This window comes from Leuciscus leuciscus (genome assembly GCF_965113295.1).
Source record: "Leuciscus leuciscus genome assembly, chromosome: 6".
In the NCBI taxonomy this organism is placed as follows: Eukaryota; Metazoa; Chordata; class Actinopteri; order Cypriniformes; family Leuciscidae; genus Leuciscus; species Leuciscus leuciscus.
In genome coordinates this window covers 5946081-5970849 of record NC_138730.1, presented here as the reverse complement: position 1 = coordinate 5970849, position 24769 = coordinate 5946081, and the positions used below count along the sequence as shown (strand labels likewise).

Sequence of the window (24769 nt, the reverse complement as noted above, 5' to 3'; positions counted from 1 at the left end):
TAACGAAGTAAAAGTCAAAAGTAGCCTATGCACTATTGATTTTACTTATGTAAAGTACAGATATGTGAAAAATGTACTTAAGTAAAGTAACAAAGTATTTGTACTTTGTTACATTCCACCACTGCTGATTAACAGTAATGTAAATGCTAAATGTCCTAATACCTGTTAATACTACAACAATGCAAAGTATGCTCTTAACCTTGCAGTTTTTCACATATCATGTAACACTCAATTTCTCCATTTCTTTGCACAAAACTTTTTTTTTTTTTTTTTTTTTGGGGGGTGGGGGGGGGGGGGAGCGAGCATACCCCCGGACCCCCCTAGGGAGAGCCCCCCCACATAATAAATCCCAATTTAACCCCTGAACACATACATTTCAACACATTCAAATGCAGTTTAGTGTGATAGTGTAATGTTAGACCAAGTGAAACGCGGACAACCTGACGCCGACCTGCCATTCACATATAACGCTGAGGTCAGACGCTTCATGCAAACATATACTATAGCTTGATACTGTCAGAAACACTCATACAATTATCAGGGGGAAAATGGAATCTGTTTAATTTAGTCTTTTTTTTCTTTTTTTTTTGCAAGATTGACATAAATTGGGATCACAAACAGGGAAAACAAATAAACAAACAAGCAAAACAAAACCAATACAGTCAGGAACTGACAGATGCGTGCGTTTGTGTGTGTGCGTGTGTGCATGTAAAGGTAACTGGGTGGACGTGTCACAGTACATACTTTGAAGAACAAGAGATAGAGGGAGAAGAAAAAAAAAAAAAAAGGAAGATATATATATATATATGCAAATAAACATACATACATAAACATGTATAAGTCAGTATATGAAAACAAATAACAGATATAAATAAAACAAATATAAAGAAATCAATCAGAGGTAAGGATTGACTACTAAAAATACTCTAACGTCTACAACTACTACTTCAACAACCACAACTACTACTACAATCTCTACTTCTACAATAACTGCTACAACTACAACCACAACTACTACTACAATCTCTACTTCTACAATAACTGCTACAACTACAACCACAACTACTACTACAATCTCTACTACTACAATAACTGCTACAACTACAACCACAACTACTACTACAATCTCTACTACTACAATAACTGCTACAACTACAACCACAACTACTACTACAATCTCTACTTCTACAATAACTGCTACAACTACAACCACAACTACTACTACAATCTCTACTTCTACAATAACTGCTACAACTACAACCACAACTACTACTACAATCTCTACTACTACAATAACTGCTACAACTACAACCACAACTACTACCACAACTACTACTACAATCTCTACTACTACAATAACTGCTACAACTACAACCACAACTACTACTACAATCTCTACTACTACAATAACTGCTACAACTACAACCACAACTACTACTACAATCTCTACTTCTACAATAACTGCTACAACTACAACCACAACTACTACTACTACAATCTCTACTTCTACAATAACTGCTACAACTACAACCACAACTACTACTACAATCTCTACTACTACAATAACTGCTACAACTACAACCACAACTACTACTACAATCTCTACTACTACAATAACTGCTACAACTACAACCACAACTACTACTACAATCTCTACTACTACAATAACTGCTACAACTACAACCACAACTACTACTACTACAATCTCTACTTCTACAATAACTGCTACAACTACAACCACAACTACTACTACAATCTCTACTACTACAATAACTGCTACAACTACAACCACAACTACTACTACAATCTCTACTACTACAATAACTGCTACAACTACAACCACAACTACTACTACAATCTCTACTTCTACAATAACTGCTACAACTACAACCACAACTACTACTACAATCTCTACTTCTACAATAACTGCTACAACTACAACCACAACTACTACTACAATCTCTACTACTACATTAACTGCTACAACTACAACCACAACTACTACTACAATCTCTACTACTACATTAACTGCTACTACTACTACATCAGCAACTTGAATAACGACAATGGTATAAATACTTGATAGTAATGATAATAAGATAACAGATGGACAAATCAAAACAGTAATAATAGTAATGTAAAGTAATGTAAAACAAAAGTATAAGTAATAATATTAATGATAGTAATGATATTAATGATAGTAATGAAGAGGTGAGGGGAGGTTGGGAAATCAGGGAGAGGACAAATAATAATAATAATAATAATAATAATAAGAAGAAGAAGAAGAAAAGGAAAGAGCAAAAAAAAGGAGTATATATATATATTATAATAATAATTATAATAATAATAATAATAGTAGTAATAATAATAAGACTGAAAGAGGTAAATAGTGATAATTATAATATACTCATATTGATAATAATAATAAAATAACAACATTAATAATTATATGAGGAAGTGGAAGTTATATGATCCGCCTTGAAGTGCATAGTGTGTGTCAGTTGCTTTGTGATGCATTAAAAAGGTATGACGTTCAGCATGGATCAGTCCAGTGCAATGCCCAGGTTGCCATGCCCACGTCACCCTTACCCTCTGAATGAAGCTTTTTTTTTCTTTTTTTTTTTTTTCTTTTTTTCTCCCTCTTCTTTCCTCCCCTCCTTCCTTTCTCTCTATTTCTTCCCCTCTTCTTCCTTCCTTCCCTTCCCCTATAACAACATTAATAATTATATGAGGAGGTGGAAGTTATATGATAAGCCTTGAAGTGCATAGTGTGAGAAAAAAAAAAAAAAAAGGTTGGGAAACAAAGCAGTACGTAAACTCTTTCTTTTTTTTCTTTTTTTTCCTCTTCCTTCTTTCCTCCCTCCCCCTCCCCCTCCCCCATGCAAATTTTGCAAATTTGAGTCCAAAAATCAGCATTGGGAGTAATGGATAAGTCTGATTCCCATTTGGTGGTTGGTAGAGCTAATGCGTTGTCTGATTGTGATATCATTTTGTATATTTTGGAGAGTAATTTTTTGGAGGAAGATATATTAATAAACTCGGAGATTTGAGGGGAAAGGTCTAGGTTGATTGGTTGGTTAAGTAATTTTGATTTAATTGACGATTTGATTTGTAAATATTCCAAGAAGCAATTACTCCCGATGCTGTATGTCTGGGCTATATGGGAAAATGGTGCCAGGTTGTTATTATTAATAATATGCTGTAGTTGTGTGATTCCCTTATCTGCCCATGTGTGAAAGTTTAGTGGCTTCTTGTTAGGGAAAATGGAATCTGTTTAATTTAGTCATTTTTTTAGTCATTACATTTTTTTTTTTTTTACACAAAAAATAAATAAATATATATATATTTAAATATAACAATTATATTTAATAGTTATTTAATAAATGTAATATTTTTTTATGGAATTTAAAATATATATATGTATTTGCCAAATTATAAAGTTACTGATTTAATTGAAATATACATTTATAATTGGGTGAATCTATATGAAATTGTCCTTATAATATTTCACCCCAAAATCAATACAAATATGAAAATATGTTTTAAAAAGAGAGTTTAATATTTTAAGAGATATTATTTTAATGACAATTAAGCAATGATAAATGCAATTATAAATGATTATTTTATTTAAATTGAAAATTATTTATATGTCATGGAAGTATTTGTTTATCCTGGTCATATTTCACCCCAAAATCAATTCAAAGAAATACGAAATTATATTTTACTTAAAATTATTTGCAATTTTTAAAAGAGATTTTAATATTTACATTTGAATAGTTTTATGTGCTATTATTTTCATGACAATTAAGCATTTTATTAATAAATATAGTTTTTAAATTGAAAATTATTTATGTATCATGTAAGTATGTGTTTGCTGCCTTTACTTTATGCTGAGAAATCCTTTTATTACAATAATAAGAATCACTGACAAAGAATAAGAACAATGTGAAGCTAAAAATGTGGATGCATTAGCCTGATTCCTCCTGGTATTTTGTCCATGTCTCTCCTCGTCCTCCATATCTTCAGGCCGGAGGAAATACAGAGAAGAGTTTACGTTCTCCTGGACGGCTTTTAAAAGAGTTGTGTGTGCATCGACTGCTCCGTTTCTATTAATAAGACTGAGATTTATACGATTCATGAGAAGAATAAAAGGGGGGAAATGGGGGAAGTGCGCATGTGAATCTGAATAACTAATGTTCCAGCCCACACCAAATCATTGATCTTTCTAAGTATCTTCCGACTGAATAATGAGTGTGAAAGAGGTGAGGCGGCTCCGTCTGTCTCCATGTGTTTGTTTGCAGCGTATGTCAGATCAGCGTTTCCCAAACATTCACTCCAAAACCTTTGAATTCTCTCCATCATTTCACCATTACGAGGTCATTGAAGGAACTGGCCTACAATCACACATGAGTTTAAGCTCTTACAGGAATAGTTTACCCAAAAATGCAAATGTGCTGTAAATATATTCACCCTGAAAATATGCTGAAAATATATGTGACCCGAGATGTACATGAGTTTGTTTCGTCATGGGAACTGATTTGGAGAAATGAAGCATTACATCACTTGCTCACCAATGGATCCTGTGCAGTGAATGAGAGTCAGCTGATAAAACACATCACAATAATCCACACCACTCCAGTCCATCACACTGGAAAAAAATGATATGACCAATAAGTTATAACAACATATATATTTTTACTCATCAAAATAAGCAATTTTCAAATTTTTTTGTAAGTTATACCAGATTCAACAAATTTTTGTAAAAAGTCTGTTTAATGTAATTTAAGTTGAAATGACTTAAATAGCTGTTGATTGTACTTAAACATGTAAAAGTGCAACTTTTTTTACAGTGCAAATAGCGTCCTGTGAAGTCAAAATCTGTGTTTTTGTAAGAAACAAATCCATCATTAAGACTTTTTCACTTTAAACCGTTGCTTCTGGCTAACATACGAGTCCATAATCTATAATAACACTTCTTTCAATAAAAAAATCGTCTAGTCTGAATCAGGAGACAAATATGCACAAACCCAGTACTATTTACAGTCCTAAACAAATATCTTGGTGGATTTTGACGTAAGAGGACAACAGGTGATGGACTTTTTCACTGGAGGAAGTGTTATAATGGATTATGGACTCCATGGTTTGAAGTTCAAAACGTCTTAATGATTAATTTGTTTCATCTTTCCTCTTCACAAGAGGTTAATTGATGGACTGGAGTGGTGTGGATTATTGTGATGTGTTTTATCAGCTGACTCTCATTCACTGCACAGGATCCATTTCTGAGCAAGTGATGTAAAGCTACATTCCTCCAAATCTGTTCCCATGGAAAAACAAACCCCTCCACATCTTTGATGGCATGAGGATGAGCTCATCTCCAGCACATTTTCATTCCCTTAAAGAGGATTTGTAAAGTAACTGCTGACCATGAGTGTGTAATTTAGCTTTCGTTTAGTCTGAAAAACTGCATCACAAACTCTGTCTCTTCCTCTCCCTCAGGTTCAGGAGTTGCAGTTTGATGCAACATCACAATCTCACACCGTTGAAAAGCCTTTCACGATCACCTGGAACACAGCTTAGACTCGGACACCAGTCTGTGGGAAGAGCAATCGCAGGATTATTTACTAATGTTCAGTCAACTAGTCATTTATTTAGCATTTCCACAAGGAGCTTTTTATGGTAGATATCATCTGGATTTGAAATCTGAAATTATTTATTCTAAAATAAATGTTTTGGTTTGGATCTCATATTAGAAATAATAGTGGTTGTGTGTCTTTAGGTGAAATTTGGAAGGCTGAGTCTCTAATGATGGTGTTTGGGGCAGTGGGAATATAATGATAACCATTAATTATAGACAATCACTGCTTTTTAACGAGAAAACCTCTCAGCGGCAGCTTAACGCACAGTTACAGTTTGATGTGATGATACAATAATCAATAATTCATTCTACAGTAAACATAATGATATGGAGACTGTAAATTGATTTCTGCTGTAATTGTCTATCATTAATAGTTGGAGACATGTACACTATGTAGATGCTAGCCAAAAACACTGAGAATTGAAGCAGGATGGAGCCGTTCTGACTGAGACCGTCTTTATGTGGGTTGTCTGGGTTTATCCCGAGCTTGTATAGGTCTGATTGTACACTGCAGTGTCTAGAGCCGCCTCAACACTTTCAATCATCATGACACATGTGGCAATAAAAGTCATTTGATTTGAAATCACCCATCCGGGTTTTTGGAGGAGTGATTTTTATTTATTCTGTCTTTCTTGCAACACAAGAAAATAGCATCCATTCTTAAGGTTTGCATTGGCATCAAGAGGGACAGTCTGCTCTGAAGCCTAGGTATTTTAAACAACTTTCACAAAAAAAGTGAACTTCAAATTTGGACGAACTTTCAAAATCTTTGTGGAAAAGGTAATGTGAAGATGGGATCAGACCTGGAAACATTATTAAACATTTCCAGTAAGTGAGTAAGTGCTTTGCCTGTTAAATGATGCCGTAACAGGACATCAGCATTAAAGGGATAGTTCGCCCAAAAATGATATTTAAGCCATGATTTACTCACCCTCAAGCCGTTCGAGATGCATATGTCAATCTTTTTTCAGACGAACACATTTTCAGTTATTTTAGAAAATGTCTTAGATCTTTCAGTGGTTATAATGTGAGGCAATGGGGTCCAGCTGCTTCAAGTCCGAGAATGTGCATGCATCCTTCACAAAAATAATCCACCCGGCTCCAGGGGGATAAACGAAGGCCTTCCGAGGGTAATACGTGCGGTTTTGTCGTAAAAATGTACATATTTAAAACTTTATAAACGAAAATAACTGGCTTCCGGTGGCGGTTGGTGCGCGTTCATGGAGATGGATGATGGCGTATGACGTAGGACGTAGCGTAGGAAGCGTCGTGACGTAGAACGAACGTGACAGCGCAGCCAGAGAGCAGAGCAAAACAAAACTCTACGTTCGTTCTACGTCACGACGCTTCCTACGCTACGTCCTACGTCATACGCCAGCATCCATCTCCATGAACGCGCACCAACCGCCACCGGAAGCCAGTTATTTTCGTTTATAAAGTTTTAAATATGTACATTTTTACGACAAAACCGCACGGATTACCCTCGGAAGGCCTTCGTTTATCCCCCTGGAGCCGGGTGGATTATTTTTGTGAAGGATGCATGCACATTCTCGGACTTGAAGCAGCTGGACCCCATTGCCTCACATTATAACCACTGAAAGATCTAAGACATTTTCTAAAATAACTGAAAATGTGTTCGTCTGAAAAAAGATTGACATATGCATCTCGAACGGCTTGAGGGTGAGTAAATCATGGCTTAAATATCATTTTTGGGCGAACTATCCCTTTAATACACTTTCTCCTTTTGAAAGAGGTGCACCGGATACAAGGGCCTGTCACCAGTAACTGCTATCCCATATGAAAAAAAACCTGCATGGTTCATATACAGCAACCATATATCTTCCTTACTTAAATCGGCCAGAATTACCTTCTGTGTTTCATATAAGGCCAATACATGTCCTATACAAAATCAGACCGATTATGGCCCATTTCATACTAAATAGCACACATAAAACTTGTAGGGGATTTTTGCGTTATATATGAATACTGTTAAAAGACTTATATGAGTTTTACATGACAAAAGTATGCAAATGTGTATGGTATTAGTAGAAATATATAAAACTCATATAAAATTCATATATAAATCATTTAAAGTTCTTATATTGAATCATATGCTAGTCAAATTAAAGTCATATAGAATTTATGCACATTTTGTGTCATTTGTTTATGTGTTTCATACAGATTTCATGTTTTGATGACCAACATCTGATTCACTTATATGCAGTTGGCAAATTTTTAAAGGGATACTCCACTTTAAAATGAAAATTCTGTCATCATATATTCACCCTCATGTTGTTTCAATCCTGTATGAATTTCTTTCTTCTGCTGAACAGAAAGGAAGATATTTAGAATAATGTCAGTAACCAGACAGTTTCTGGTCTCATTGACTTCCATAGTATATATTTTTTCCTACTATGGAAGTCAATGAGACCAGAAACTGTCTGGTTACTGATATTCTTCTAAATATTTTCCTTTCTGTTCAGCAGAAGAAAGAATTTTCCTACAGGATTTGAAAGAGCAGTTATAAAGCAATGACATTGTAAGACCGCGTATTACATTAATTGTGCAAATGAACAAAGTTGAGTCAAATATGTTTCTAGAACAGTGATTAAAATGTTGAAAATTGGCAGGAATATGTTTTTGTATAGTGACATGAACTCTGGTGGTGATGCACTCTAAAAATTTTAATATGATTTACTCAATTTTTTTGGTTAAACATTTTTACACTTAGAATATTGATTAGATTTTTAAGCAGTGAAATCAATTACATACACTGTATTAACTGAGTAAATGTAAGTAAAACAAATTAAATAGATCTGAGTAACTGCATTTGGTACATTAACAAATAAAATTGAGTAGAAATAATTGGGGGGGAGAAACATTTAAAAACAAATATTTATGAGTAATATTAACTGTGTTTATATGCCAGTAATATTAACTTTTTTATTTCCTCTAAACCTTTGTAAAAATATTCCATACAACCACCAGTATAACTACATGACATTGGCCTTTATTGTCGATGAGTAGCCTACAGCAATACAGCATATTTTATATTATTTTTAGCACGTATACAATATTGCCTACATTTAAACTCATGTAAGAAACATTTTCGAAGTAAAAATTAAACATTTAGGCCTAAACATTCAAGTAATTCAAGTGTAATCAACCGGTCTGTTATCCAGTATCCACCGGATCAGCGCTGGTTCCCGTGCCGGAGATGGACTCGCCTCTGCGGGTGAACTTCTAACTTTACACCGCCGTCCTGCGTCACTCACAGCCGAGAGATGCTGCGACGCGACTGAGTCCATAACCTGCCCATAAACACACAGTGCACAGTTCTGAGGACATTTCATCATCCAAATTAGTTATATTCTTTATCTTTAGGAATATAGTCGTGTGTTTTTATGCAAGGCGTTACAATCATGCGAAAAGGCAGGCGCGAGTCGACACTCGTTTAACTCGTTTAAGATGAGTAACATTGCGTCTCTGTATGTTCTTTCGCATTAAATAAAATGATTTAAAGCACCTTAATGATTATACAGATAAAATAAAACATACACACACCTGAATTTCACAGAGGAAATGCACCAATTCTGCAGAAGAGGAGAGGACTCGGAGAACTGTGCTGGACTGGAGAGAGTGAGAGAGTTCATACAGCGCGCGCTCACTCAACCGTTGAGTGTCGTCACAGAGGGTGGGGGAGGGGTGCATTGTTTTAATTGAGTAAACTTAATCAATTTCTTATGCTTGTTAAATATTAATAATATTGATTTTATTTAAGTAATATTTGTGGTTCTTGAAACATCATTTTAATTATCCATTCTCAAATATTGTGATGGAAATTTCACAAATATATTTTTCAAATATATACACTCAGTGTATTTTAAATAAATAATTGGTTAGTCAAATACTAAATTATTTTAGTGAAAAACTTCAAACTTAAATACAACTGTAAATTTCAGACAAAATTAATTGTTGGGGTTTTAGTAAATTATTTCGGTATGTTCAACTCAAACTATCAAGTAAATGATATTCAGAGATTTTATTAAGTTAATAAAGTTAATTATTACTGTGATATTTACTAAGCCACTGAATTATTTTTTAGAGTGATACGCATAAGAATCACTTCGACATTTAGGAAAGCTTTATGTTCGTAGGTTAAGAATAGAACTGTTGTATACCATAGTAGTGTGATAAAGTTTAGAGAAATTGTCACAAATGAAAATGAAATCTGGTGATGCAGGATTTAAAATGAAAACTAGTGATATGTGAAATATGCAACTGTATATTGTAGAATACACTCTAATAAATAATTTTGTAATTAAAATGTGTGCTTGTGTGTGTAGTTTATTAAATGTTGTGTTTCATCGAAGGCTGATTATACAGTATATACAGTAACCATGATTGACTACAGGCATAGGGCTCGACTTAGGACAAGATAAGAACAAGCATGAGTGAAGTACAGCCTTATACTGATTGGTAAACTGCACTGTGTTTTATACACGTCCATGCTGGACATTCATATTAAATTAGCATTATTTTCCTATGTTTTTACATCATGAAAATCTAAATGGCTTTAGTTGTATGTAGGACATACATGACATAATATGATTATAAATACATTAATATTATGCAATTTATATATGTGGTTTTTGCAGCCTATATGTCCCTTACAATATTCTGTTGGAACATATAAGAATCACAGGAGTTTTTAGCAAACCTTTTCCATATGGGATATCTTCAGTTCCCTACAGGGAGAGAGAGACAAAAGATTTAACAATGTGAGCAGCAGCAGAGTGATCAGGAGTATCAGTTCAGCTTATTTTCTTTCCTTTTTTTTGTGTATATTTTCTAGAAACATTTACCCTGAATAATCACAAAATGGCTAATAACTTCATCATCCTTCAGAGCTGCAAACCAAAAATAACAGAGTATCTGCCTGTGTGCGTGCCTATGTGTTCAAGTTTGGTGCATTCTTGAATTTTAGAATTGCCCAGGAATGATATGTCCTAATGGTGTCAATATTCATATTAGTTTTTCTTTGTGCTTTCATGGGTTGGTAATTCAGAATATTATATTTGTATCTGTCCATTCACTTCCATATTGTGGCAAAACAGGTCTCATAACACGTATAGCACATAGACACAAAGTGGATTATACAAATATAAATAACAAGTTTCTTGTACAATCAATTATTTTGACATTACCTGCTGAATGTTGTCACAGAGCTGCTATTTTGGCATAATCCATTTTACAATGTCTGTTATTGTCCATTATGTTCATTTATATAAGCTACTAAATGTGTAACTTTGATACTTTTGTGCTGTGCTGTGAAAGTGAATGGATGGATATGTTACAGTAGTAGTAAAGTTAAGTAAATACTGCCATCTCAGTGCAGTATAATGTCACATTGCTGTACCATTACAGCTAAATTTAACCCATGAGTTTGTTTCTTTTAAGAACATTTTATTTTGTCTCCAGTTAACAATAAAATTTGAAATAAACATTCAGAATTTTAGGAGGCTGGTGGAGTCTGACATTAGAATGCCTCGCACTATTACATGCTTGCTTAACTCCACCTGATGCAACTATACAAAAAAGTATCATTTATGGACAAAAAACTACTTTTAACCACGATATAAACTGGGGTTTCCGGTTGTTCAAATCTGTGTCTGTCGACCTAAGGGAAACAGCTGCTAATGCTATAGTTACAGTATTTTACATTGCCTAAAAAAAACCTATACCAAAATGTATTTAAAATATACTTATTTCATACTAAGTATAGTACAAACCCATTAACATATTCACTGACATATTCTTTATTGCACAATGCACATTTCTTAATATTAAGTTAAGTCAAGTCACCTTCATTCATTAACAGATTGTTTCAAAGCAGCTTTACAGTGATAATAGGAAATCAATGCAACACAGTTTGTTTGGCTTAGTAAGATTTTGATTCATTTCCATTGTAAAAATCATAAGTTATTAATTCAGGGGCTGTTAACACGACAACTTTGAATGTGTTCTTGCTGTTCATCCACACAAAGCCTAAAATGTGTTTTAATATCACTATTAGTAAGGATAGTATGATCTCTATATAATATCAGTCTTTAAATGCAAGATATTTAAAGTGTACCTAAAGTATACTTGCAATAGCTCCATTTTATCACGTTCAAATATACTTCAGTATATCTTTAGTTGGATCTCAGCACAATTTCTGGATAACTAAAGTACATAAAGTACAAAATGAGTTGCTCCAATTTAGCAGACTTAATATTAAGTTTTTAATATTAATATTAATATTAAGTATAACAGTGTAGTATAGCCAACTAAAAGTTAAACTGCAGTTTTTTTTTTGTTTGTTTTTTTGTCATGGATGCATAATAAAAAAGGGTTCAAAAAGGTTCATTTTAAAATAACAGTAAAATGTTCTCATAGCAGTTTGTGCTGATTTGTCATTCACTCACTCATAAATTAATTTATCAATTAATATACTGATAGGCTATTGTTATTTATAAATGTCATATAAATGTCAATATTTAGACAAAATGTAAGACAAATAAAATATTTATTCGTTTGTTTTGTTTTGAATTTTGTTTTATATTTTTTTTATATCAGAGTTAAGCAGTTTATAAGATGGCACTGCCTTACAGGTGAATGTGATTTCAACAATGATTAGCCAGCAGCCATGTCACCCTGTAGCCCAAGAAAACCAGGTTTCTGCTGGAGAAGTGTTAGTGAGGCCAGTAGGGGGCGCTCACCCTGTAGTCTGTGTGGGTCCTAACGCCCCAGAGTATAGTGACAGGGACACTATACTGTCAAAGAGCACCGTCCTTCGGATGAGACGTTAAACTGAGGTCCTGACTCTCTGCGGTAACAAAAAATCCCAGGATGTCTTTCGAAAGCGTAGGGGTGTAACCCCGAGATCATGGCCAAATTTGCCCAGTGGCCTCTATCCATCATGGCCTCCTAATCATCCCCATATATACTCATTGGCTTCATCACTGTCTCCTCTCCACCAGTAAGCTGGTGTGTGTGTGGTGGGCGTTCTGGAGCAATATGGCTGCCGTCGCATCATCCAGGTGGAGCTGCACATTGGTGGTGGTTGAGGAGATTCCCCACTTCCATGTAAAAGCACTTTGAGTTTAGAGAAAAGCACTATATAAATGTAATGAATTATTATTATTATTAACAAATATGTTTCAGGATAAACATCTTTGTTAATCCTGCATTCCAATTAACAAATCATATTTGAGTGACAAGTTTACAGTTTATGTTGAGTTTATGCTTACAACCAGGGTTTGGTTCTGGTTATTTACCTGTCATTTCCCTCTTTAAGGATAAGTTATGTGTAGGGTTCGGGTTTCTGGACAGGAATTGTGTTCCAAGATGAAAAAAAAAAAGTTGACCCAAGAATATGTCCTGCTTGAAACCACAGCAAAGATTTTTACACACAGCAACTCAAAATGTATCTCAGCCAAATATTCAGTTACGTTCCAAGACCATAACATTTTTTTCTCAATCAGACACTCTACCAACATGTACAACATAAGTTAACTGACTGTAAGAGCTAGTGCACATCTGTGTTTGTGCTGCACAGTACACACACACACACACACACACACACACACACACACACACACACACACACACACACACACACACACGTTGCTTACTGTGCCATAAGGCTCACACCCTGGTTAGCCAGTGCTGACTGTGTCATTCATTTGCCAAATGTTGTCCAAATTATTTTGCAATGTAATCGGGCCATATTTGCTGTGTCATGTGTGGGCCACTTTAGGTTCACATTCAGATTCACAGTGATTACTGTCCCTCATCTTTGCCAAAACTGGCCTAGATATGTTTTAAGATAACTGGGCCACATTTGCTGTAACATATGTGGCCCACATCTGGTTTGTGATATTTGGGCCATATTCATTATTTATCATATGGGCCACTTTAGGCTCATATTCAGATTACACATTGCCATGAGTGCCGCATCTTTGCCTAAAAAGGCCCACATGTGATTTCAAATATTTGGGCCATATTTGGCATTTTACATGTGGGCCACTTCAGGCTCACAGACATTTAGTCCGGCCCATAAGAAGGCCTGCAGTGCCGCATCATTGCCTGAAGTGGCCCACATCCGTCTGCTATCTGAGGAGCGAGTGAAACACACACAAATGCTGTTAACTGGTAAACATGTTTAGTTGTTCTGTAGAGGAGAAGAGACTTCATCCACAGAACAAAGACAATATACAGTAGATCTGTGCATCAGCAACACACACACACACACACACACACACATACACGTCTATATTACTAACAGGGGACTATCGCTCTACACTGGCCAAGAGGGGACTAGTGTTTCTGGTCATTTTGAAGGAACAAAAATGACATACAAAATTTTCTTTTAAGCTCTTTTTTCATAATATAACTTCAAATATGCATTTTTTTATTTAAAAAAAAACATGCCAAGTGGGGACCTGAAACTCTGAACGATCTCTATCTATACTAGTGGGGACTTGATAGCCTACAATGGAGCTGTGTGTGTGTGTGAACAGTGAAGTGAACTGGCAGTGAAGTCTGCCTTCATTATGTAACTCTCTCTCTCAGTTATCAAAAAAATTTAAATACGATTTGTTTTAGGAAAGACCATTTAAATCTACAACGGGGTAAAAAATACAGACGGCCCGACGGCAACAGTTCAAAAGCAGAGGCGAGAATATCCTCTTATCATTCATAATATTATTTTTCTTATTTAACGCTCTCTCTTCATAGATACTTTCTATGCTTGGTTATGCAGTCCCTAACAATTTACTTGTTACTACTTTTCTTAATAATTTCTTCTGTACCTCAGTAGCAGTTCCATACCAACAAATAATACAGAATATCATAACACTTTCAATGAAAGCACTATAAAACATCAGAAGCTTTATGTTGTGGACATTACAGCAAAGTTATTGCTTTAAGAAATTCATTCTCTGTTGTGGCCTATTAATTAAAACATAATTTCTACTCTTAAAAAAAATCAATAGACATGTCCTTATTTTTCTGTTTCCTTGGTTTCTAGGATGTTGATGTACAGAGAAAGTCAGTGTTTGAAATATTGCTCAATTTAAATGCAACCAAACATATGTCGTTCGTTACCATCCAACAGTGGACCTTTCTTTAAGATCTAATTCAAAACTTTTGAGTTGACTTGCTGCGTCTGGTCATTTTGAAGAAACAAAAATGAAATCATTTTTTTCATAATATAACTTTAAAAAAATAAAAAATAAAAAATAAAATAAAAAAATAAACATGCCAAGATTGAATCTCAACACTGAACGATCTCTACCTATACAACAGTGGACTCACAATAGCCTGCAATGGAACTGTGTGTGTGTGTGTGAATAGTTAAGTATGTCTTTATTTTGTAACTATAAGTTATATATATTTACATATAGGCCTTCATAGATACTTTCTATGCTTGGTTATGCAGTCCCTAACAATTTACTTGCCATTGTTATGTGCCATTGCACTCACACATACATGTCTATATTACTAACAGACCAATGTCACTCTACACTGGCCAAGTGAGGACTCAATGAACGATGTCTATCTATACAAGAGAGGACTTGAACAGTGTGTGTGTGTGTGTGTGTGTGTGTGTGAACAGTGAAGTGAACTGGCAGTGAAGTCTGTCTTCATTATGTATATATAGTATATTATATATTATGCCTTTTATCAGTCATAATATTTGTTTATTTTATTTAACACTTATTTTCTCTCTTCATAGATACTTTCTATGTTTGGTTATGCAGTCCCTTTAGGGTTTATAGGATTAATCAAACAGAAATAGCTCTTTAAGGTAACGATTTCAGGTCACTATAGTGACCTATATTTAGTATAGCGTAAAGCATACTTTATACAGTGAATAATGATTTTATTCATCAAAATGAACTTCGCGTCCCCAGTTGGATGGTAAAGAACGATACGTGTTTGGCTGCTTTGTACATTTCTTGCCATCACAAACACACTGTAAAGATTTTGGAGGTCAATCTCAAAATGTTATGTCGAAAAACTAAAGTGCAATAAATAATACACGCTTTAGGGTCTGTTTACACGACATCATTTTCAACTGAAAACTGAAAACGTTTTGGCCGTTCATTTCAACGAAAATGCCATTTTGGGGGCCTGACAATGAAAGCTTTTGAAAACGAGTTTTTGTGAGCTCATCTAAAGTGAGGACTAGTTATGCCTTGTAAAGCTTTTATAAAGGAGATTTAAAGGCTGTTAATATTTCTATGTTCTCTATCGTGTTGTGTTTGTTTCCTTTTTCTGTTTAGAATATAAATGAGTCTTTAAATCTCCTTTATAAATTATTTACAAAGCATAACTAGTCCTCACTTTAGATGAGCTCGCAAAATAGTGAACTGAGCACTACTAAATGCTTTATAACTGCCTGAATCTACTACATTTACTCACACTTTCTAAGTGATCTTATTAATCACTGTAAACACCTAAATAACTGATTTGTAAATAATGCTATACTTCATTTAGAAATGATAAATTGATTTAATAAAGTATGAAAAAGCAATTATTAAACACATTATAGATATGCTTCTAACTCAATAATACAGCGTTTAAAGGTGTATTTATAAACTGCTTACTAATGTCTGCTTTATGAATTATGATTTATCTGTTTACCAATGCTTAACTAATGATTAATAGGATGCAGTTTTTATAAAGGGTTACCATATATATTATATTATATTTCTCAAAATATAACTTCAAATTTGCATTTTTTTTTATTAAAAAAAAAGCATGCCAAGAGGGGATCTGCAACTAAATGTTATAATTATAATGTAATTATTATTATATTAAGATATTAATAATGCGACTGATAGTATTGGCTGCCTATTAATTAAAACATAATTTCTACTCTTAAAAAAAATCAATAGACATGTCCTTATTTTTCTGTTTCCTTTGTTTCTAGGATGTTGATGTACAGAGAAAGTCAGTGTTTGAAATATTGCTCAATTTAAATGCAACCAAACATATGTCGTTCGTTACCATCCAACAGTGGACCTTTCTTTAAGATCTAATTCAAAACTTTTGAGTTGACTTGCTGCATCTGGTCATTTTGAAGAAACAAAAATTAAATCATTTTTTTCATAATATAACTTTAAAAAAATCAAAATAAAAAAAATTAAAAAAATTAAACATGCCAAGATTGAATCTCAACTCTGAATGATCTCTACCTATACAACAGTGGACTCACAATAGCCTGCAATGGAACTGTGTGTGTGTGTGTGTGTGTGTGTGAACAGTTAAGTATGTCTTTATTTTGTAACTATAAGTTATATATATTATATATAGGCCTTCATAGATACTTTCTATGCTTGGTTATGCAGTCCCTAACAATTTACTTGCCATTGTTATGTGCCATTGCACTCACACATACATGTCTATATTACTAACAGACCAATGTCGCTCTACACTGGCCAAGTGAGGACTCAATGAACGATGTCTATCTATACAAGAGAGGACTTGAACAGTGTGTGTGTGTGTGTGTGTGAACAATGAAGTGAACTGGCAGTGAAGTCTGTCTTCATTATGTATATATAGTATATTATATAGTATATTATATATTATGCCTTTTATCACTCGTTTTGAAAACGATGCCTTTACCATCTGCATGTAAACAACATAAACGTGAATTTGTGAAATTGTTACGTCATTCCAACCCGGTCACACTAAATGCGTCTCTATAGCACACATTGTGTTTATTGTGCAATTTATACGTGCATATGATAGGCATGGGTGGGTTTAGGGTAGGTTTAGTAGTGGTGTGTAATATGTAATATGTATTATATGTTTGGTTAGGATTAGTTTTGTAGGATGTGTGTGTATTACACTCAATAAAGTGCGTATTATATGCAAGTAAAAAAATATATTTTCGCGTAAAAATTGCACGATAAACACAATGCGTGCCATAGAGATGCATTTTCATGAGATCAGGCAGGTCATGCACAAGCATATAACATGGTCACATGCGTACTTATCATCACGTGTTCACATGTTCATGAGTATTTGAGTTTTTTTTTTTTTTTTTTTTTTTTTGACAAAGTAAGAAAGGTTTGGGGTGTGCTTTTAGATGGGCCTTTAAAATTTGACAAACAAATATCTTCAGTAACTGGATCTAGTTTCTATCAACTCCGTCTTTTGTCTAAAATTAAACACTTCCTAACTGACAAAACACTAGAGATGGCTGTTCATGCTTTTATTACTTCCCATTTAGACTACAGCAACTCATTGTATTGCGGTATTTCCAAGTCACAAATCGCTCGCCTTCAACTGGTCCAAAATGCTGCAGCAAGATTTATTCACAAAAGTAGTAAATATAATCACATGATGATGATGATACATTTTATTTATATTGCGCTTTTCTGCTTTACATATAGCCTCACATTCAAGCTGGGGGCAAGCTGGGGCCAGTTGTACTGTTAGAGGGGCCAGTTTAGACCTTATTGTTGTCATATCATTTTCTGCACTGCACTATAGGCATTAACAGGCAAAATACCATGATTACCAATCATTCAACAATGTATTTGCATTGCCATTATATTTTTTAAATTTGCATTACATATTCAGAATCAGTCACATTAACTGCATTCTACGATTTTTGTGTTTTTTTTGCAAAAAGATCAGCAAATTCATCTAGATTTAAGGCCTTTGCCCTCCTTGACTCAATACTTAGAACACCTAAATTGCTTAATCTGTCATCTGACATTGTGGACCTGAGATTGGTTTTCACCAGCTTTAGTGCATACAATATAATATACAATTAAATTATGCTTATTTTAAATGTATTGTGCAGGCTAGGTATAAAAAATATAGGAAAAACCATGATAATATGAAACGCTTCAAAACAGAGCGCACAAAGCGCGTATGCGCATCGCGGGTGCAGAATGATGTGCTCAAAGCAACATGGAGTCACAGTGTTCAGCGCTGCACAAGTGCGCATTTAAAAGTTCACGGCACAAAGCGAAGAAATTTCGAGCGCACAAATCCTAGTGTAGCCTATATCTGTCCAACAGTTTATTGATCATTTGTTTCTTCACATAGTGAAGTTTTAAATTCCAGTTATTGTGCGTTTGATGCCGATTCATAGTCCTTGTGGTGTGAACAGGCACACGGTAGCGAGTCGTTTTAAAACAGCAACAAACATAAAATACAAATACACAAAATAAAGTCATTTTATGCAAATCCACAGCCTTTTATCTACAGATCAAGCATTATAATGTGTATATATCATATTGGAGAGAGTTTTACCGTGCATATATATAACATAATATAAATTAACATTACAAAAGTTAATGATAGTACATTTCAAATACCTAAAAATTGACAATTAAGTGATTTTGTTCGAGTCAAAAATATTACTTAACATTAATGAACCAACGGTACACATTTTTTACTTTAGCAATCTTATGGGTTGTGGTCTCTCAGACATTGGCAGTAATAAAAATACAATAAAAACATAGTTTCCCTTTGGACTTAAATTACATATCTTTGTGGTATACGGTAGAAATATTGCACATTTCAGTCTAGCTTAGGTTTTTAAAATAAATAACACAGTCTTGGAAATAATATGTAAGCATGTGCAAATAAGCCTGTATAGTAAATCAAGTTCTGTTGGTCTTTGTGTTTAAGTGAGAAATTAATTCATTTAAATTGAAAGATCTCAATGTTTATAAGATCTTTCAATTATGTTTAACAGTTTTGAGCGTATAAAAGAGTGTATAAAAATGGGCTCTGAGTTTTGGCAGTGGTTGTGTCTAAGTGAAATATGTAGTTTGGAAGATGTAGTCACTGAATGCATTAATACAACATTGAATGACACAGACATTTGCAACACTTCTACAGTAATACCGTAGTAAAATATTTTCAGAATCTAAAAAATTAAATACTATCAAAACAATTAGATGTAGCTGAACACATACAGGTATTAATCTTTCAGTTTCATCACCATCTATAAAAAGGGGAAACTTGGGGGAAATGTGTACTGTACTGTAAACAATGACCATGTGACATAAAATGCTGTGAATTCTGAACAACAGAAAACAGCAGAAATATGTTAGAATTCTACCCGTTATTTGTGTGTTTTTTTATTTAACGTGTGTTTTTGGGGGGTAAAACCTTTTCTAGTGTTCTGGAAGAATGAGTTGATCTGAGAATGAAGTTTCAGTGCATTTTGAATGTGAAATGAACTGCTGTCAAGCTGTAAGTTGGTTTGGAGAAGATATCATGGTCTTTTAACCTGATATCATTTAAGACATCATTTAAGACTGTGGTATAAATGATTTAATGATTTAACCATAACTCATTACTATCCTTGATATTCTAAAATAGGTATTTTTCATGTGTATGTAGACTAGGGTGTGTGATATTGAGTTGTTGCACTTCCCCCCCACACGCAATTTACATATCAATGCAGGAAGGCCTTAAAGGCCAGTGTTTTTCTTAGGTGAGAAAACTGGCCAACAACCAGTAACCAACTTACAGCTTGACAGCAGTTCATTTCACATTCAAAATGCACTGAAACTTCATGTCTCAGATCAACTCATTCTTCCAGAACATTAGAAAAGGTTTCACCCATACACTTAGTGATACACTTTGTCACACATAAAACAAAAAAACACAAACAACAGGAGCATTACACAATGTTTTCTTTTGTAAAATGCTTTCATAAAACAAGAATGACACTATCTACTGTTTATAATTCACTGCAGTTGATGTTACATAATCCTTTTTGATTACAGCCCAGTTATCATCTATGATAATATTGAGCAGGTGGATACCTATAAGTATCTAGGTGTGGTCATTGATCGTTCATTTACTTGGAAAGCCCACATTGATTATCTTTGTTCAAAATTCCGGCAACGATTGTATTTTTTTAAGAAGACTTAGGCTGTTCGGTGTAAATCAGAGAATTATGCAATTATTTCATTATGCCGTTTTAGGTAGTCTTTTAAATTATAGGATGCAAACTTCATATGGCAATCTTTCGGTCCAATTAAAATCACAGCTTGCATGTCTTGTGAAAACTGCAATGTAAGTTATGGGTGTAAGAGAGTACTCATCACTTCAATCAATTTACGAATCGTGGATTTAAAAAAAAATGCACAGACAATAGTGAGTGATTCAAGCCATGTTTTATTTCCAATGTATCAGCTTCTGCCATCATGGAGACGGTATAGAGTCCCACTGAGTAAGAGGAACCGTTAGAGTATCTATATGTTAAATAGCAAGATGTAGTTATACATATATGTAGTTTTAAACTCTTTTTGGTTTGTGTGTGTATGTATATGTTGTGTACTAATGCAGCTTTGAGTCCAAGACAAATTTCCTGAAAAAGGACAATAAAGTAAAGTATACTAACAAACTAACTTTTTAACATTACTGTACTAAAATATTCCTAAGTTTCCCCTTTTGTATAGATGGTGATGAAAATGAAAGACTAACACTTACATCTAATTATTTTGATATTATTATATTTTAGAATCAGAATATCTATTTCAATGTGATATTACTGAAATTAATTTTTAACAGTTTAACAGTACTATTATTATTAACAGTTTTAAAAAGAGTATGTAAACGTGCAAATTAGCCTGTATAGAACATAAAGTTCTGTTGGTGTTTGTGTTTAAGAATAATTAATGTAAATGGAACAAAATGCATTCAATGACATCTTTCAAAGCAGTGATCCACAGTTTAGCTCACATAGACGGAAGGTGTGATCACTGTGTGAAGAGAGTTTTGAAAAAGTGACTTTAGAATTGGGAAACTTACATTTTATTTGTGTTTGGAATAATCATTAATTTAGTTTCATTGTAAACATAGTGCTAAACAAGTAAACAAGATTTTATATTTAAATATTATATTATAATATATAATACTGATTTCAGAATTGTGCAAGGTGTATTTTCCGGAATCTCTGTGTGAACGGAGCTTATGTGAGCCAAACTGTGGATCATTTATTATTGCTTTGGCAAAAAAAAAAATTATTTCTAACTTAACACAAACACCAACAGACATTTATGTTCTATACAGGCCAATTTGCAGATGTTTACATTCTCTAATCAAAACTGATGTTCAAAACCTAATATTTAAATTCTGAATCTAAAAAAAACAAAAACAAAAAAATATATATTTAACTAAACACCTATACAAGTGTTAATCTCAGTTTCATATTTTTGTACAGTATTGTAAACGTGGATAATGTAACATTAACTGCAGTGAACAGTAGATAGTGTAATTCTTGTTTTATTTATTTTTTAAATACATTTTTACAAAAGAAAACTTTACAAAATAAATTTGGCAGGGTAAATCCCAGCGTTTTCTCTAGTTTATTCTAGTGTATTTGAGAAGTTGCACAGATATTGGTAACACTACTCTGGGGGTTGTTGGCCAGTTTTCTCACCTAAGAAAAACACTGGCCTTTAAGGCCTTCCTGCATTGATATGTAAATTGCGTGTGGGGGGGAAGTGCAACAACTCAATATCACACACCCTAGTCTACATACACATGAAAAATACCTATTTTAGAATATCAAGGATAGTAATGAGTTATGGTTAAATCATTCAATCATTTATACCACAGTCTTAAATGATGTCTTAAATGATATCAGGTTAAAAGACCATGATATCTTCTCCAAACCAACTTACAGCTTGACAGCAGTTCATTTCACATTCAAAATGCACTGAAACTTCATTCTCAGATCAACTCATTCTTCCAGAACACTAGAAAAGGTTTTACCCCCCAAAAACACACGTTAAATAAAAAAACACACAAATAACGGGTAGAATTCTAACATATTTCTGCTGTTTTCTGTTGTTCAGAATTCACAGCATTTTATGTCACATGGTCATTGTTTACAGTACAGTACACATTTCCCCCAAGTTTCCCCTTTTTATAGATGGTGATGAAACTGAAAGATTAATACCTGTATGTGTTCAGCTACATCTAATTGTTTTGATAGTATTTAATTTTTTAGATTCTGAAAATATTTTACTACGGTATTACTGTAGAAGTGTTGCAAATGTCTGTGTCATTCAATGTTGTATTAATGCATTCAGTGACTACATCTTCCAAACTACATATTTCACTTAGACACAACCACTGCCAAAACTCAGAGCCCATTTTTATACACTCTTTTATACGCTCAAAACTGTTAAACATAATTGAAAGATCTTATAAACATTGAGATCTTTCAATTTAAATGAATTAATTTCTCACTTAAACACAAAGACCAACAGAACTTGATTTACTATACAGGCTTATTTGCACATGCTTACATATTATTTCCAAGACTGTGTTATTTATTTTAAAAACCTAAGCTAGACTGAAATGTGCAATATTTCTACCGTATACCACAAAGATATGTAATTTAAGTCCAAAGGGAAACTATGTTTTTATTGTATTTTTATTACTGCCAATGTCTGAGAGACCACAACCCATAAGATTGCTAAAGTAAAAAATGTGTACCGTTGGTTCATTAATGTTAAGTAATATTTTTGACTCGAACAAAATCACTTAATTGTCAATTTTTAGGTATTTGAAATGTACTATCATTAACTTTTGTAATGTTAATTTATATTATGTTATATATATGCACGGTAAAACTCTCTCCAATATGATATATACACATTATAATGCTTGATCTGTAGATAAAAGGCTGTGGATTTGCATAAAATGACTTTATTTTGTGTATTTGTATTTTATGTTTGTTGCTGTTTTAAAACGACTCGCTACCGTGTGCCTGTTCACACCACAAGGACTATGAATCGGCATCAAACGCACAATAACTGGAATTTAAAACTTCACTATGTGAAGAAACAAATGATCAATAAACTGTTGGACAGATATAGGCTACACTAGGATTTGTGCGCTCGAAATTTCTTCGCTTTGTGCCGTGAACTTTTAAATGCGCACTTGTGCAGCGCTGAACACTGTGACTCCATGTTGCTTTGAGCACATCATTCTGCACCCGCGATGCGCATACGCGCTTTGTGCGCTCTGTTTTGAAGCGTTTCATATTATCATGGTTTTTCCTATATTTTTTATACCTAGCCTGCACAATACATTTAAAATAAGCATAATTTAATTGTATATTATATTGTATGCACTAAAGCTGGTGAAAACCAATCTCAGGTCCACAATGTCAGATGACAGATTAAGCAATTTAGGTGTTCTAAGTATTGAGTCAAGGAGGGCAAAGGCCTTAAATCTAGATGAATTTGCTGATCTTTTTGCAAAAAAAACACAAAAATCGTAGAATGCAGTTAATGTGACTGATTCTGAATATGTAATGCAAATTTAAAAAATATAATGGCAATGCAAATACATTGTTGAATGATTGGTAATCATGGTATTTTGCCTGTTAATGCCTATAGTGCAGTGCAGAAAATGATATGACAACAATAAGGTCTAAACTGGCCCCTCTAACAGTACAACTGGCCCCAGCTTGCCCCCAGCTTGAATGTGAGGCTATATGTAAAGCAGAAAAGCGCAATATAAATAAAATGTATCATCATCATCATGTGATTATATTTACTACTTTTGTGAATAAATCTTGCTGCAGCATTTTGGACCAGTTGAAGGCGAGCGATTTGTGACTTGGAAATACCGCAATACAATGAGTTGCTGTAGTCTAAATGGGAAGTAATAAAAGCATGAACAGCCATCTCTAGTGTTTTGTCAGTTAGGAAGTGTTTAATTTTAGACAAAAGACGGAGTTGATAGAAACTAGATCCAGTTACTGAAGATATTTGTTTGTCAAATTTTAAAGGCCCATCTAAAAGCACACCCCAAACCTTTCTTACTTTGTCAAAAAAAACAAAAAAAAAAAAAACTCAAATACTCATGAACATGTGAACACGTGATGATAAGTACGCATGTGACCATGTTATATACTTGTGCATGACCTGCCTGATCTCATGAAAATGCATCTCTATGGCACGCATTGTGTTTATCGTGCAATTTTTACGCGAAAATATATTTTTTTACTTGCATATAATACGCACTTTATTGAGTGTAATACACACACATCCTACAAAACTAATCCTAACCAAACATATAATACAT

General features: G+C 33.8%; 1 protein-coding gene and 2 long non-coding RNA genes across 3 annotated transcripts in view; 1 reads left to right on the top strand and 2 right to left on the bottom strand.

Annotated features, from left to right (window-relative positions):
- The window catches only part of LOC309501908 (uncharacterized protein), a 575396-nt gene that overhangs the window by 210207 nt on the left and 340420 nt on the right, over positions 1–24769 (bottom strand). The window lies entirely within an intron of this gene.
- Positions 434–6218, top strand: LOC309502085. The gene is made up of 2 exons (XR_014207137.1): positions 434–475; positions 5497–6218. It is a non-coding gene; the product is annotated as an uncharacterized lncRNA (long non-coding RNA).
- On the bottom strand, positions 8630–12220 carry LOC309502102. Its single transcript, XR_014207156.1, has 2 exons — positions 9200–12220; positions 8630–8946 (listed from the first exon to the last, which is right to left on the bottom strand). It is a non-coding gene; the product is annotated as an uncharacterized lncRNA (long non-coding RNA).